The 17327-nt window shown below is 37.1% G+C and overlaps 1 non-coding gene across 1 annotated transcript; it reads left to right on the top strand.

The window, feature by feature from the left end:
- The first annotated feature begins 583 nt into the window (after positions 1-583).
- On the top strand, positions 584-694 carry LOC132287505 (small nucleolar RNA R71). The gene has a single exon (XR_009473046.1). It is a non-coding gene; the product is annotated as a small nucleolar RNA R71 (small nucleolar RNA).
- The last annotated feature ends 16633 nt before the right edge of the window (positions 695-17327 follow it).

Below are 17327 nucleotides of genomic sequence, written 5' to 3'. Positions count from 1 at the left end.
ATTTTGATTTTGGAGATGTGGGGGAAAATACTTTGCTTGGTAACCTTGAGTTTGAGGAGGGTTTGCACCGTTTCCTTGATTTCTCCATGCAAAGTTTGGATGATTTTTCCACCCCGAATTGTAAGTATTAGAATAAGGGTTGTTCCTTTGATGAATGAAAGCGGTATTTGCTTGTTCTTGAGGTTCACTTGGGATGATTCGTCCAAGAGGACAATTTGAAGTATGGTGAGTGTAACTAGAACAAGTCATGCACATTTCATTGGAATGATGATGATAAGATTGAATTGTCGGTCCTTGATTCAAAAGGAATGTATCAAACCTTTGAGTAAGATTTTTGACCTCAGCGGTAATTTCCATGGAAGAGTCTATTTGATTTAGAGCTTTCTTTCCTCCCATATTTGTTAGGTGACCACCCCTAGAAGATGAAGATCTATACATTGAGTTTTCACTCATTTTTTTGAAAAGATGCCAAATTTCATCTTCATTTCTTTCTATGTAGCTTCCACTACAAGAAGTATCAACAATGCCCTTATTAACATCGGATAAACTTGAAAGGAAACATTGAACTAATTGCCACTTAGAAATGTCATGATGTGGACACTTCCGTAGCAAGTTATTCAAACGTTCCCATGCTTCATGAAGGGGTTCTCTTTCTTCTTGTTTAAATTCACGAATGGAAGTTTTTATTGAATCGGTTCGACTTGCGGGATAATACTTTTTTAGGAACTCTTGTTGCAATTGTGCCCAAGAGGTGATTGTATTTGACCATAAGTTGTTAAACCAATATTTAGCTTTATCCCGAAGAGTGAAAGGGAAAAGCTTCATTTTTAGGACTTCTTTCGGAACATCCGTGATTTTCACGGTGGAACAAACTTCCAAGAACTCATCTAAATGTTTATAAGGCTTTTCATTGCTCAACCCATAGAAAAGGGGCACATGTTAATGGTGGAAGCCTTAATCTCATAATGATGAGCATGAAAATTTGGCAATTGAATGCAAGTGGGTGCATTATATTGATTTGGAGTGTAACGATCCCTAAGGACCATTGGAGGATTAAGAGGATTGAGAGGAGGATATGGCATTTGACCTTGCTGATGATATGCCATTTGACCTTGTTGAGGGTATGCCATTTGAACATATTGTTGTTGTTGTTCACCAATTAGGGGAACAACATTTAGCCTTGGCATCCCTAGATTAGGTTGTTGCACAACAGGATTGATTGGTCGTAGTATTCCCAAGGGTGGATGCACACCTTGAGGATCCACAATATGAACTTGTGGTGGGTGGTGCACACCATTATTATCCACATGACCAAGATCTACAATGGGATATTCAATTGGATCTATTGAGTCTTCCATTAAAGGTGATGGAAAATCAAAATTTGGAAGATTAGGATGACTATCCCTAGTACTACCTCTTAAACGCCGAAGAAAAACTTCGAGATTTTGATTTATAGGAGCAATAGGATGATTAAGTGATTTACGACCATGCATGCACTAGGATAAGTCAACAGACCAACACTTCAATTTTTTAACCTCCACATACGATGTTCCCAAACTCGTCAATAATATCAATGCACTTAAAACAAATAAATGCCTCTACACGGGCCGATACCTTCTACAAGAAGGTATGCTTGGATTTAAAAATAAAACAATTCAAATTAAGCCTCCAATTGGGCTGTCCAAAGCATGCAAGACAGTTAACAATTAAGCACAAAAATTAAAGAGAAACTTACAAATGGTCCTTAAGCAACTTCAAAATTTTTTTAATTGCTTCTAAGTCCATCGTTTGCTTCACTTTGTTTCAAATACCTAATTGACAAATTAATTGAGAAAATAAAAATTAAAATGACTTTAAAGTAAACAATCAACAAAGAACTAATGTCTAATTCAATTCTTTAAAACCGTTAGATCCTCGGCAACGGCGCCAAAACTATGATGCGACCGAGCGTGTGCGCAAAATAATGCACAACACTTTAGGTTTAGAAATAATGTCAAGTGGGCACCATATTTTAAAATTTGTCAAAACCACTAACACTTATATTATGGAGTATGAAGTGAGCAGAGATCGTCCCAAGAGATCTAAACAATTATAGATTTTCTAGAATTGAATTCTACTTTAGTGCTTATGTGATTGCTAAAAAGGTTTGGTTTTGTGATTAGACTAATTTTAAGCTAAATGATTGCAATAAAATAATGGAGTTTAAAAGATTGGAAGGAGACTTAGGGTGTAGGATTCACCACCAAGTACATTCCCTAACTCACTAACTTTCAACTAATTGGGGAAATAAAATGTATAATTTAAATGAGGCTAACAATTACAATGAAAAGTATGAAACATCAATTTAATGACAATTAACTAAGTGTAAATTAATTCACCAATTCAAAGCATGGTCCATCAATTTAATTAGCAATTTCAGCTCACATTAATCTAGAGGATAATGTAAATTGTGGCAACAAGCATGGAAATCAAACACAAGCATGGATTGTCTACTTAAACTAATTAAGCCTGAAAGTAACTAAATTCAACAAAAACTTAACCTAATTAAACTAACTATATAGTGCAATCCATCTAGTAGAAGCAAATTCCATCAAATTAGAACACAATTACATCAAATTAATACAATGCATAGCCATTACATGATTCAATTCACAAAGAAATTAGGTGTAAAAATTAATTATCAATCAAAAATATATAAACAATATGAAATTGATATAGACAATCAAATGAAAGAATTAATATATATCTCAAGGGTATAACAAAAATTACATAAATTAATCCCCAAAAGTCAAGAGTTAAGAATTAGGTTACATGCTTAGGGTTTATCCAACCCTAAGTTGAAGAATCAGCCACTCATGGTTGATGGATGCAAGATGTCAACAAGCTCCATCCTTTGATTCATCTGGCTCCTCTTCTTCTTCTCTGAACTTTTCTCAAGAACCCTAGCTTTTCTCCTTTTCATGTTTTCCAGAGAGAGCATAATATATCACGATACCCAAAAATAAAACTTAATAATCAAAATAATAATATTCACCCTTTTTCTCCTCGGTATTGGCTCTTTTAAATCAACCTTATTGGAGACCAATAAGTTACAAAATAGGCCCAAAACAAGAAAATTCTGTAGCCAAATAAACATCAATCCCGCAATGCTGCCAAGTGCTGGGGATCGATCCCCCAAGGGCATTTTTAGTTCTGTGAATAATGGGGGATCGATCCCCCGGAGTTGGAATTTCCTTTTACACTTTATTTAGCTTCATTTTGGCCTCGGGATAATTGGTTTGCTTCTTCACTTTTGGGAACATCATCAAAGGCCCGAGAAAGGTAGAATTGACCGCCTTTTGAGGAATAAGCACACTATACGAGCAATGGGCTGCGTCCTCTTTTTGCCATTTTATGAACTTTTTCTGAATATCTTTACTTGACTCCAAAAAGACTTTAGTGAACCAAAATTAGTCCGTTTGAACCTTATTGACCTGAAATTGACAAAAACATAGATTAAAACTAAAACACTTATTAAGGACTAAAATACCCTAGTTTAGTGATGAGCGCTGAAAAGTGCGTATTTAAACCCCTTAAGCTTAGGCATTCTAATACCTTTATCTATTTTACTTTACCGTTTTAGATTAATTTCGTATTATTTCCATTTTCACGCATTTGTCCTGAAAATAAGCTAACTCAGCTAAATAAGAGCTTAATTGAAGCAATTCTGGGATTAAACAAAGAAAAGAGCAAAGTGGAGAAAGAAGGAAGCAAATGAAGCCAAATGTGACAAGCAGCAAAGTTCGATCAATCCAAGTTCAAGGTTCGATCGATCGAACAATGATCGATTTCAGCACTTTAAGATAGATCCAAGCCTTGGCCCAAAAGCATAAAGTCCAAAAGTTCGATCGATCCAACACCACCCTTCGATCGATCGAACACTTTTGTCCTTATTCAAATGATTGATCCTATCCACAGCTATACCACCCACTAACCACTTTTGTCCTTTTCCCAAAAATATCTCTCAAAATATCTCGGATTTGTCTTTTCCCAAAAAGCTCAACCAGTTGGATCGATCCAGCCTAAGTTCGATAGATCTCAGCCAGTTCGATCGATCCAAGTCCAAGGTTCGATCAATCGAACTTCCTCCAGTGCGAAAAAGTTAAATTTCCATCTCATTGAAAGTTGTCCTTTATCCAATCATTAGGGAATATTGTGTGCACGACCCCAGCTCATTTTGGGTGTCATTTTAACCTACCTATATAAGGATAATGATTGCTTTTTACAAAGGGAGCCATATATCATTTTCATATCATCTTTTGGATAGGAAACATAGAGGAGGAGGCTAGAGACACCATTGGAGTTCTTCACCAACAAGGAGCAGATTTTAACCATGGAGTTAACCCTTGAGGGCTGGTGCATCATCACCATGAGTGGCTAGACATCTTCTTGGGGCTAGAGTTAGCCTCAAGCATGCTTTCTATATCTTCATCTTGTGTATTATTGAGGGATTAGTGTTGTAATTAATGTTTTGACACTTTGATATATATAGATCTTGTTTATTCAATGATTTATGTGGTTTGATGTTTCCAATTGATCATTTCATTCTATCCATATGTCTATGTATGCTAGAATAGATGTTCATGTGTTTGCCTCTATTTCTTATGTTATTGATGCATGTCTATGTGTATTAATGCTATAGATTTAGAGATTGTCAAAACATTGTGCTTAAAAGAATGCTTTTGTGATTTTCTAGATGGTCCATGCACATTTCTTGATGGATTATACCTCTCCCTTAGCTTAATTAGTTTAATTTCATGTCATTAGTTTAATTGTAGTGTAGTGATAGCATAGTTGTTAGATGAGAGGACAATCCATGCTAGTTGTTTGATATTCCATACTTTTGAATGCAAGTAGCGTATGTTTCTAACCTTGTGGTATATTTGGCTTGTGAGCTAATGAAAGGATTAATGACTTACTAGATATGTTGTGCTTTTCACGTGCTATTTAGACAATATATACTTAATTGCTAGATATAGTGTGTTTTTCACATGATTGATTAGACAATGTATGCTTAATTGGTTACCCTTGCTAATTGAATCAACCAAACACACACACACCCCAATATTGCAACACATATTACCCTCATTTGTCACTAGTTAGAAGTGTAGAAAAGCATTGCTTGGTGGTGACCTCTAAACCCCAAGATTTCTCTCTCTCTTACTTACTCTTTATTACATTCAATTACTTAATTTAATTTAGTTGTTCTCCAGTTTAATTAACCAACCAACCAACCATTTGTTTGATCACTCGACCTACTAACCCTAATTGTGATTCCACAATCAAGTACGACTCCAATCCCTTGGGACGATCCCTACTCACTCTTGCTACGTTAGTAGTAGTGTTAGTAATGGTTTTTATAAATTTAAACTTGACCCAAAAGGCTTTTCTTGAACCGTACATTCACTACATCAATTTGGCGTGAAGGAACGGCTTTAACTCGTCAAATTTTGGCGCCGTTGTTGGGGATTAGGCAACGTCGTATTTGTGGAATCAATTAGGAATTAGTACTCTTTTGACCGTGTCTTTATTTTGTTTTTTATTTTTCTTTAGATTACTTATTGTGTTTGTTCATCTTTGACAAGGAGCATTGAGCTAGGAGGCAAGCAAAGGAGCCATTAAGTAAAGGAGCTAAGCAAGCAAGGAAAAGTGCTAAAAATAAAAATAAAAATAAAATAAATAAAAAATTTGCTAAGCTAAGCTTTAAATTTGGAGTTGAAGTACTAAAGGACCTTTATGAGACTTTCTTACTCAATCCTTTAGTTAAATTGTCAGCCCGCGTGGAGGCTTGTTTTTAATTTCTTAGATAAATCGTGAGCCCGTGTGAAGGCAATTTACCTTTCTTTGCATTGTTATCAAAGCATGGGAGTATGGGAACATTGTGTGTGGAGGAAGTTTGTTGATTGTTGATTTGTTGCGAAGGAGGACTGCTTACTTGTTTTGTGGTGATTTGTGTGTCATTTGTAGTCTTGTATAGACCTTGTCCTGTCATACATTCTAGGCATTCACATGGAAAATCTAGAGGGTAATCTTGCCTACTTAGGCCCACACTTCATGCAAAACTTACCTCTTAATCAACATGACCCCGGAGTTCAAGCTCCAATTCCTCCAATGGTCCTTCATGATCATTATAATCTTCATGCACACCATGCACCTACTTGCATTGTGTTGCCTAATTTTGAGGTTAATCAATATGAAATCAAGCCCGAGGCCATTCAAATGTGTCCACTCTTTTATGGCTTGGATGAAGAGGAACCATATAGGTATCTTAATGAATTTCTTGAACTATGTTCCACCGTGAGGTACATGGATGTCCCGGAGGAAGTACTTAAATTACTCCTCTTCCCTTTCACACTTAAAAATAAAGCAAAACATTGTTTCAATACTTTAGGGGTGAATTCAATAACATCTTGGGCACAAATGCAAAATGAGTTTTTCAAAAAAATTTACCCCGTAAGTTTGACCAATGTAATGTGTGCTTCAATTAGAGAATTTTCTCAAAGGGAAGGAGAGTTGTCGCATGAGGCTTGGGAGAGATTGAATGACTTGCTAAGAAAGTGTCCACACCATGGTATTCTAAAATAGCAAGTTGTCCAATACTTCTATGAAAGCCTATCCGATATGCAAAATGACATAGTTGATACCTCATGTGGAGGTTCATATTTTGGAAAACATAAAGATGACATTTGGCACCTCTTTGAAAAAATGAGTGAAAATTCTTTGCATAAATATTACACTTCTCGGCTTGATCATGGTTTTACTAAAAAGGAGAAAAGTATAACAGTGTGTCAAATTGAAAATTCAAGGGAAATTGTAGCCGAGGTTAAAACTCTTTCTCAAAAACTTGATCAATTCTAGTTGAATCAAAAACCGGCTATCAATGCATCTCCTTTTCATTATACAACTCATCTTTGTGAGCCTTGCATGACATGTTCAAGTGTTTTGCATACTACTTTCAATTGTCCCCATGGACATGTTGTTAATGAACACTTTGAACAAGTTAATGCCACATTTGCTCACCCTTATTCAAAAGCATATGTTCCATTATGGAATGAAAGCCCTTATCAAGCTAAAAATCTTCAAAGAAAATACATTCCACCTCATAAAAGAAATGGAGGTTCTCAAGGGTTCGTCTCTTCTTCTTTCCATCATCAAAGAATGAATGACTTCTCACATCCTCAATGTATGATTCCCAAGTTGGCCTTCATTATGCTCAAGCACTTTTTAGTAATTCCACATTTGAAGACAAGGTTTTGATGGCCTTGGGTAGCTTAGAAAAGGATACCAACTTGTTGCGTTCCCACTCTCAATCTATATCAAAGCTTGAATCCCAAATTGGGACCATAGCTAATGTATTGAATGCAAGAGAGATTGGGAAATTACCTAGTCAACCTGAGAGGAATCCAAAGGCCCAATTTTGTGTAGAAGCAAACCCTATATTGGGGTATTCCTCCCAAGCTCAAGTGCAAGCCATCACTACCTTGAGAAGTGGTAAGCAAGTGGACAATAGGGTTGAACTACCAAAGGAAGATAGTGAATCAGTGCAACCTAAAGTTGTCACCCATCCAATTCTTAATTCCACTCTTACTCCTTTGAATGAAAATGTTCCTAGCCGGAATTCTCAATCTTCTCCATCATCCTCTCAAATTACAAAGTCTTGTGAGCCAAAAGCTCCATTCCCTTATGCGTTAAAAGAAACTTCGCCTCATGGGAGGCAAGAAAGGAAAACATATGACATGATGGAAATTTTTAAGCAAGTCAATATCGATCTGCCTCTTTTGGATGCCATTAAGCAAATTCCACCTTATGCAAAATTCTTGAAAGATCTTTGCACACAAAAGAGGAAGAGCAAGGGACCAAGCCCTAAAAAAGTGTTCCTCACATAGCAAGTGAGCTCCATTCTTCAACAAAACACTCCACTTAAGTTCAAAGATCCCAGTGCTCCGACTATTTCTTGTGTAATTGGAACTCATGAAATTCGTAGAGCTCTTCTTGACTTAGGTGCAAGTGTCAACTTGATTCCTTACTCCGTATATGTCCAATTAGGGTTGAACGAATTGAAGCCAACCTCGGTGGTGCTTCAAATGGCCGATAGATCCGTCAAAACACCTAAGGGCATGGTTGAGGACATTCTTGTCAAGGTGGATAAATTCTACTTTCCGGTTGATTTCGTAGTTCTTGATACCGAACCGGTTGCTAATCCCTCCAACCACATCCCAATCATCTTGGGAAGACCATTCCTTACCACCGCAAATGCAGCAATTAATTGTAGATCCGGGATTATGGACCTCTCTTTTGGCAATATGATGATCAAACTTAATGTTTTCCATGCAAGTCGACATCCTATAAATGAAGATGAGTGTTGCCTTGTAAATTTGTTAGATGAGGTTGTTGAGGAATCAATTCCAACGATGCTAATGAAACAACTAATTGAGGATAGTCTTTCATCTCTTTTAGCCGATGATCCTCCAGCCTCTTGGCTTCTTGAAATGTATGGAAGTTGTGGATTTGATGATGAAAATTCAATGAATGAAGTAAGCAATCTCATAGAATTTGTTGCAAGCTTAGATTTTCCATCTTGGAAAACTCCAATAGAACCTCTTCCTCCACTTTCTAGCACTCCACCGGTCTCATCTTTAGTCTCTCCACCAATTCTTGAGCTTAAAACTCTACCTTCCAATCTCAAGTATGCATTCTTAGGACCAAAAGAGACTCTTCCGGTTATCATTTCTTCAAGTCTTGAAAAAGACCAAGAAGATGCTCTCTTAAGTGTGCTTAAAGAAAATAAGGAAGCCATATGATGGAGTGTAGCGGATCTTAAGGGAATTGACCCTTTTATTTGTATGCATCGCATACTTATGGAAGATGATGTAAAACCCTTTAGGGATGCCCAAAGGAGACTTAATCCAAACATGAAGGAGGTAGTTAAGAAGGAAGTGGTCAAACTCTTAGATGCCAGAATCATTTACCAAATCTTCGATAGCAAATGGGTGAGTCCAACTCAAGTAGTTCCCAAAAAATTGGGGATTACAATGGTTGATAATGCAAAGGGTGAGGAAATCTCTAAGCGTACCGCCAATTCATGGCGTGCATGCATTGATTATCGCAAATTGAATGCCGCTACTAGAAAGGATCAATTCCCTTTGTCATTCATTGATCAAAATCTAGAGAGATTGACTGGGCAACAATATTATTGCCTCCTTGATGGTTATTCGGGGTACAATCAAGTAGCCCTCGACCCACTAGACTAAGAGAAAACCACCTTTACATGTCCATTCGGCACATTTGCTTATAGACGGATGCCTTTTGGTTTGTGCAATGCACCCGCCACATTCCAAAGGTGTATGATGTCAATTTTCTCGGATATGGTGGAAGAGTATCTAGAGGTCTTCATGGACAATTTTTCTATTTTTGGGTCCTCATTTGATGCATGCCTCAAAAACTTAGATCTAGTGCTTAAGAGATGTCGTGAAACCAACTTTTTACTTAGCTGGGAAAAGAGCCATTTCATGGGTCAAAAGGGTATTGTTTTGGGTCACGTTATCTCAAGGAGAGGAATAGAGGTTGATAAAGCGAAGGTCGAGCTTATTTCTAAATTACCTCCACCTTCAACGGTGAGAGAGGTTCGCTCCTTTCTAGGTCATGCTGGTTTTTACCGCCGTTTTATCAAAGACTTTAGCAAAATTGCTCGACCCTTGTGCAATCTTCTTGCCAAGGAAACTCCTTTCGCCTTTGACCAAGCATGCCTAGACGCTTTTCATAAATTGCGTGAATTATTATCATCTGCTCCTATCATGCAACCTCCCAATTGGTCATTGCCATTTGAAATCATGTGTGATGCTTCTGATTATGCCATGGGGGCAGTTTTAGGACAAAGAGTGGGTAAGCTTCCTTGTGCTATATACTATGCAAGTAAAACTTTCTCGGGAGCTCAATTGAATTACTCCACTATCGAGAAAGAATTACTTGCCGTAGTATATGCTCTTGATAAATTTCGTTCCTATCTCTTAGGGTCCAAGGTTATTGTTTATTCTGATCATGCCGCCTTGAGGCATCTATTGACAAAAAGGGAAACAAAACCTAGGCTAATTAGATGGATTTTATTTCTTCAGGAATTCGATTTTGAAATCAAGGACAAGAAAGGCACTGAGAATGTGGTTACCGATCATCTTTCTAGGTTATCGATAGAGCCTTTCCCTAGTCTACCAATTTGTGACTCTTTTCCGGATGAACAACTCTTTTAAATTTCTAATGGAAGAATGCCTTCGTTTGCCGACATTGTGAATTATTTGGCAGTAGGCAAGCTACCAACTTCTTGGTCGAAGAATGAAAAAAATCGTTTCTTTGCCAACATCCCGAATTATTATTGGGAAGACCCTGTCTTATACCGATATTGTCCGGATCAAATTGTGAGGAGATGCATTCTGGAGAGTGAAATTCCAAGTGTCCTAGTGTTTTGTCACACTCTTGCATGTGGTGGGCATTTTAGTGCAAAGAAGACCGCCATGAAGGTTCTTCAAAGTGGGCTCTTTTGGCCCACTATTCATAGAGATGCCTACAATTTTTGCAAATCATGTGATGTCTAGAAGAGATATGATGCCCTTAACCAATATACTTGTTGTCGAGATCTTTGATATATAGGGCATTGATTTTATGGGTCCATTTCCTATGTCCTATGGTTTTCAATACATTCTTCTTGCCGTTGATTATGTTTCCAAGTGGGTGGAAGCATGTGCTACCAAAACAAATGACCACTCCGTGGTCATTCAATTCATCAAATCCAATATCTTTGCTCATTTTGGTATGCCAAGGGCTATAATAAGTGATGGAGGAAAACATTTTTGTAATCAATTCTTGAGGCACTTATTTCTTAAGTACTCCATCACTCATAAGGTAGCCACTCCCTACCATCCTCAAATAAGATGGCAAGTTGAAGTGTCTAATCGGGAAATTAAGCATATTCTTGAGAAAATGGTTAACACTACCCGTAAGGATTGGTTAAGAAAGCTAAATGATACTTTGTGGGCTTATTGGACGGCATACAAGACTCCCATCGGCAAGTCTCCTTATAGACTTGTATATGGAAAGCCTTGCCATCTTCCGGTTGAGCTGGAGCATAAAGCCTTATGGACAGTTAAAAAGCTAAATTTTGACCTTGATAAAGCCAGAGAGAATATGTTACTTCAATTGAGTAGGTTAGAAGAGTTGAGACACAATGCTTATGATAATGCCAAAATCTACAAAGAACGAACCAAAGCCTTTCATGATAAACATATTGTGAAAAAGTCTTTGGAACTCGGTTAAAAAGCTTGGCTTTTCAACTCTAGACTGAAACTCTTTCCTAGGAAATTGAGAACCAAATGGGAGGGTCCTTATGAAATCATCTCTGTTGCACCTCATGGGGCGGTTGAAATCAAAAACTTGAAGAAGGGGAACATTTTCAAAGTTAATGGTCAAAGGTTGAAACCTTATATAGAGGGTCAAGTCTTTCAAAGACATTTGGAAGCAGCACATCTAGTTGACCCAGTGTATGAGCACATAGAAGATTACATTGACAAGGAACCAAAAGCTCCTTTTGAGCTTACACCAACAAGCTTCAAAGAACCAATTATTGGGAAAAGTTCAAAGAACCATTCATCACCCCAATAAGGAGGGGATGCATAACAAGATCTTTGATCCTGGCTAAAAGAGCCCAACGTCTTGCTAGAGACATTAAAGACTAGCAAAGACATTTCGTAGGGTGTCAAAACCCTATTCCTCCCTCATTTCTATCTTTTATTTCATTTCTTGCGAAGTCTAGATACTTGTTTATGGTTCTCATATGCATTAAAAGAAACTTTGGTGAGGATTGTATGAGCTTTCATATCATTATTGAGCATTCTGTATAGTTCGATTGATCTCAAACCTGCATCCAAATCACCTTTCTGTCCCATCGTTCGAACTAACTTCTAGATTGATCAAAAGACCTTTGATCGATTCAACTTCAAAGTTCAAACGATCTCATGATTCAACACTTAGAAAAATTTTGAGCCTGCATCACCTTGCATATTTTTGCTCTCTGTCTGATCGATCGAAACATTCCAAGATCGATCTGAAGTTCTTCGATCGATCCAACTTCCAAGTTTGATAGATCTTCAAGTTCCAACACTTAGCCAATTTTCTGAACCAAAAACCTGCATATTTTTGCTCTCTATCTGATCGATCGAACTCTTGTTCCGATCGATCTCAATTCTCCATTCCATTGTTTGACTTTGTTTTGACTTTTTCTTTTGAAAAAAAAAAATCCAAAAATATTTTTATTTTACTCTCATTTTATTTTATTTTATTTTGTTTATTCAAAAAAAAAAAAAAAAAAAATTCCAAAAATACTTTGTGAAGAGATCATTCAAAGTTCGATCGATCTGAGATTCTAGTTCGATCGATCAAACTTATGAGTGACAGTTTTTAAATAGAGGATAAGATCTCATTCCTCCTCATTTCCAAACCCTAGTTCCAATGCCGCCGTAACCTCACCCATTTCCTCCATCTCCGGCGAGCTCTCCAGAGTGAACCAGGTGTCGATCTCTCCCTCTTCTCAGATCTCCTTCCTCTTCACCTTTCATCTCTCCTATCTTTGATTCAAGGTAAAATCCGAGACCCCATTATTGATTTCATACCTCGATTTGTTAAGAGTATGCTTTAAGTGTTTGATCCGTTCCCATATTCATGATGATTGTTGGCCATGGATGAAGTTTTAAGCTTTTCATGTTTATATGTCCATATTCGTCTTTAAGCCATATCCATTGTAATGAGTTACTTTGATTTTTGGGAGTGTGAGCCATTCAAGGTGATTGGAATTGATGATTGTTGTGTTGATGGGCCCGCGAACATGTTTGTGTGGGGCCCGTGCTCCCACAGTCACAGATCTGTGACTTCTCGTTTTTCACAGAACACAGTTCGATCGATCGAACTTGTGTCTCAGATCGATCGAAGTTGTGTGATCGATCTCACTTATTTTCGATCGATCCAACTTTTATGATCGATCTCACTTCTTTTTCTGATCGATCGAATTTCACAGATCTCACACACATTTCATTCTTCATATCTTATGTTCATACTATCTTATATATATGCTCAATGTCTGTGCTATTCCACATTGGATGCATTTCATCCTTATATTGCATAGCATGCTTCACATCCTATCACTTGCATAGATTCATGTCATATATGTTTTGCCTATTTTACTTGACATACATGTTTCTATATTGTGCTTAAAATTTCTTATTCTGGCAATAACTCCTATTACAAGATTTCCTTTTTGCAGACCATGACTAAGAATGACAGTTCTTCTACTTCAGCCATACCTGAGGCTCATGATCAGATATGTTGCTTCGAAGAACACCTTTAGAGTTTGGAGGATATGCTGGTTACCCTAAGAGCTGACATTGCTACCCTTTATCTGAATATGATGGCTGCCATTCGAGCTGACATTTCTCGCCTCCATACGAAGATCTTGACTGCCATTGATGACTTAGCCAGGGAAATCCGCTGAGTTCCATCTGCCTGAGACTCCCAGTCTCTTTATCTTTTTATGCTCTCTATCAATGTTATGTGTCTATTACACTTGTGATACTATTATTTTTGCAGCCGGATCTGTCGGCTTTGACACTGGATGTATTACACTTTATTGTTGTTTTTATTTATGATGGATGTCGTATGCTTTTATTGATACGTCTGTCCTTTTAACTCCATCAGGTGCATCACAGTGACTTCAGTGAGAGAGTGCTACCCCATTTTCAGGACCACCCTTATACCTCTCTCATTTCTTTATCTGTTTACCCCATTTACACTTGCATATCCACTGTACACTGATTATCCCATTTTGTTATCTGATGAGTTTATCCAAGTGCCAATTTTCAGGACCACAGTTAATCCCAAGTTTGGGGGGGCTATGCCACCCACTTCAGATACTTTAGTCCCGATCATTCTATACCTTAGTTGCACTGGTATACTTTTTCACTTGTTCTCTTGCACATTGAGGACATTGTGCCATTTAAGTTTGGGGGATGGTGCTTTGCAGTGTTAGTTTTAAATTCAAAATTTTGAGCATGACTTATGTATTTGAGGGATATTTCTATGATTGGTCCATATTTAGCTAAGATTTTGATCTTTTGAGGACTATATTACTTAAAATTTAAAAATTGCTTGACTTGAGAGTCCAATACTCCTTGTATGCCTTATGAATACCATTTAGGAGTAAATTTTTTGAAAGATTGATATCTTTCTTACACTTGTGGTCCACATCATCTTGATTTTGTGATTGCTTTGAGATTTATTCTAGGATTCTACACTAGCACAGATGCACACTAGCATTCATTTGTGGGGTACATGCTTTGTTGATTATTGAATTGGTTATATCCCAATTGAGCTAGTAGTGCATTGAAAACTTTCATTCTTGATAAAGGTGGATAACAACCCCTTTTCACTAAGTAGCAGGGATTCTAGTCTCATCAAGCACTGAACTACTCGCGCCGAAAGGTGGAGGGCCCAAACTCTAGGTTAATAATTGAATATGTAAATAAATAAAAAAACGAAGAAGAAGTTGCAAAGGCAATAAAAAGTGAGGACTTCTCCCAAAAGGTGAGAAGTGAGAAATAATTAGATAGTTGTTGTCTTGATTTGTAGCCTAGTTGATTTGAGCTTGTAAGTCCGTAGGGGTGTTTGAACGCCTAATGTCCTAAAGCCGTCTGGTTTGGGAGTCATTGACCTAACGCTCGACCTCATGAATTGCTAGAAAGCTTAATAGATTACTACATTGCACCATGTTTCCATCTTTGATCCTAAAAAAAAAAAAAAAAAAAAAAAAAAAAAAAAAAAAAAAAATCGAGTGAAAAGAATAAGTGCACCTAGAACAATAAACTTTAATAAAAAGTCCACTTTTTGTCTTGATGATCAGTACTAGATTTGTGTGTTAGTTTGAGGGTAAGGATGTGATTAATTCTTTAGTTGGCTTAGATATCAACATATTTGATGCCGGTCCACTTAAAAGGATTCTAGAGTTGTTTTGATTTGCATGATCATTTTCTTGATGTGTGGAAGACCATACTTGCTTGCTTGATGTTGAGGTTTTGGGAGATTGCTTAGAAAGGGTTGAAAAATTGCATACTTGAGGTAGTTTTCTCCCAATGCTTGTTTGCAATATTGGTACCTCTTTTGAAAAAATGAGCTTAATGTTTGTGGGTACCATTTCTGGAAACCCTCACAAGACTTCACTCGTCCACTAGGGGTAACCTAGGGGTTTAAAAGGCTTGTTGCATATGCTAAGTGCAATCGTGTTACCTACGAAAGTGGCGTCATCCATTTATTGTTTTCTAGTTCATAGTTGTATAGTTGTTTATTTCATTCCTTTACTTTCTAGTTCATTGCTAGGGATTAGCAATATTTGAGTTTGGGGGTGTGATAGTGCTGAAAAGTATGTATTTAAACCCCTTAAGCTTAGGCATTCTAGTACCTTTATCTATCTTACTTTACCGTTTTAGATTGATTTTGTATTATTTTCATTTTCAGGCACTTGTCCCAAAAATAAGCTAACTCAGCCAAATAAGAGCTTAATTGAAGCAATTCTGGGATTAAACAAAGAAAAGAGCAAAGTGGAGAAAGAAGGAAGCAAATGAAGCCAAAGGTGACAAGCAGCAAAGTTCGATCGATCCAAGTTCATGGTTCGATCGATCGAAAAATAATCGATCTCAGCACTTTAAGATAGATCCAAACCTTGGCCCAAAAGCATAAAGTCCAAAAGTTCGATCGATCCAACACCACCCTTCGATCGATCGAACACTTTTGTCCTTATTCAAATGATTGATCCTATCCACAGCTGTACCACCCTTCGATCGATCGAACACTTTTGTCCTTATTCAAATGATTGATCCTATCCACAGCTGTACCACCCACTAACCACTTTTGTCCTTTTCCCAAAAATATCTCTCAAAATATCTCGGATTTGTCTTTTCCCAAAAAGCTCAACTAGTTGGATCGATCCAGCCTAAGTTCGATAGATCTCAGCCAGTTCGATCGATCCAAGTCCAAGGTTCGATCGATCGAACTTCCTTCAGTGCAAAAAAGTTAAATTTCCATCTCATTGAAAGTTATCCTTTATCCAATCATTAAAGAATATTGTGTGCACGACCCCAGCTCATTTTGGGTGTCATTTTGACCTACCTATATAAGGATAATGATTGCTTTTTATAAAGGGAGCTGTATATCATTTTTATATCATCTCTTGGAAAGGAAGCATAGAGGAGGAGGCTAGAGACACCATTGGAGTTCTTCATCAACAAGGAGCAAATTTCAACCATGGAGTTAGCCCTTAAGGGCTGGAGCATCATCACCATGAGTGGCTAGACATCCTCTTGGGGCTAGAGTTAGCCCCAAGCATGCTTTCTATATCTTAATCTTGTGTATTATTGAGGGATTAGTGTTGTAATTAATGTTTTGACACTTTAATATATATAGATCTTGTTTATTCAATGATTTATGTGGTTTGATGTTTCCAATTGATCATTTCATCCTATCCATATGTCTATGTATGCTAGAATAGATGTTCATGTGTTTGCCTCTATTTCTTATGTTATTGATGCATGTCTATGTGTATTAATACTATAGATTTAGAGATTGTCAAAACATTGTGCTTAGAAGAATACTCTTGTGATTTTCTAGATGGTCCATGCTCATTTCTTAATGGATTGTACCTCTTCCTTAGCTTAATTAGTTTAATTTCATGTCATTAGCTTAATTGTAGTGTATTGATAGCATAGTTGTTAGATGAGAGGACAATCCATGCTAGTTGTTTGATGTTCCATACTTTTGAATGCAAGTAGCATATGTCTCTAACCTTGTGGTGTATTTGGCTTGTGAGCTTAATGAAAGGATTAATAACTTGCTAGACATGTTGTGCTTTTCACATGCTATTTAGACAATATATACTTAATTGCTAGATATATTGTGTTGTTCACATGATTGATTAGACAATGTATGCTTAATTGGTCACCCTTGATAATTGAATCAACCAAATACACACACACACACCAATATTGCAACACATATTACCCTCATTAGTCACTAGTTAGAAGTGAAGAAAAGCATTGCTTGGTAGTGACCTCTAAACCCCAAGATTTCTCTCTCTCTTACTTACTCTTTATTACATTCAATTACTTAATTTAATTTAGTTGCTCTCCAGTTTAATTAACCAACCAACCATTTGTTTGATCACTTGACCTACTAACCCTAATTGCGATTCCACAATCAAGTAC

Source organism: Cornus florida, unplaced genomic scaffold (genome assembly GCF_030987335.1).
Source record: "Cornus florida cultivar Cherokee Brave unplaced genomic scaffold, ASM3098733v1 CherokeeBrave_3.0.0_Hap2_Chr11, whole genome shotgun sequence".
Classification (NCBI taxonomy): domain Eukaryota; kingdom Viridiplantae; phylum Streptophyta; class Magnoliopsida; order Cornales; family Cornaceae; genus Cornus; species Cornus florida.
The sequence above is the reverse complement of the archived record's forward strand: the minus strand, read 5'-3'. Positions and strand labels throughout refer to the sequence as shown.